The sequence below is a fragment of the Penaeus monodon genome, chromosome 33, assembly GCF_015228065.2.
Source record: "Penaeus monodon isolate SGIC_2016 chromosome 33, NSTDA_Pmon_1, whole genome shotgun sequence".
NCBI lineage: Eukaryota > Metazoa > Arthropoda > Malacostraca > Decapoda > Penaeidae > Penaeus > Penaeus monodon.
This window is the reverse complement of record NC_051418.1, coordinates 21,884,372-21,884,588: the sequence shown is the minus strand read 5'-3', so window position 1 is coordinate 21,884,588 and position 217 is coordinate 21,884,372. Positions and strand designations below refer to the sequence as shown.

The 217-nt window shown below is 23.0% G+C and overlaps 1 protein-coding gene across 1 annotated transcript in view; it reads left to right on the top strand.

Moving 5' to 3' along the window:
• LOC119594149 (fucose-1-phosphate guanylyltransferase-like) overlaps nt 1-217 on the top strand; it is a gene marked incomplete at its 5' end in the record, with an annotated part of 5,029 nt that overhangs the window by 702 nt on the left and 4,110 nt on the right.

The window sequence follows — 217 nt, the reverse complement described above, 5'->3', positions numbered from 1 at the left end:
TATGATTTTATTGTAAAAAAAAAACAGACAAATAGTTTAACAGGTTATGAATGAATTAGAATACTGGAGACTAATTTTAAAAGCAGTAATTTGAATATCTCAATACACTTTATCAAAGTATTTTTTTTAACATTAATACAATGATGTTTTCAACTGTAAAGTGAAGGGATCAGCTTTTTTTTTTTTTATATATATAGAATCAGATTTCAAAGGTGCA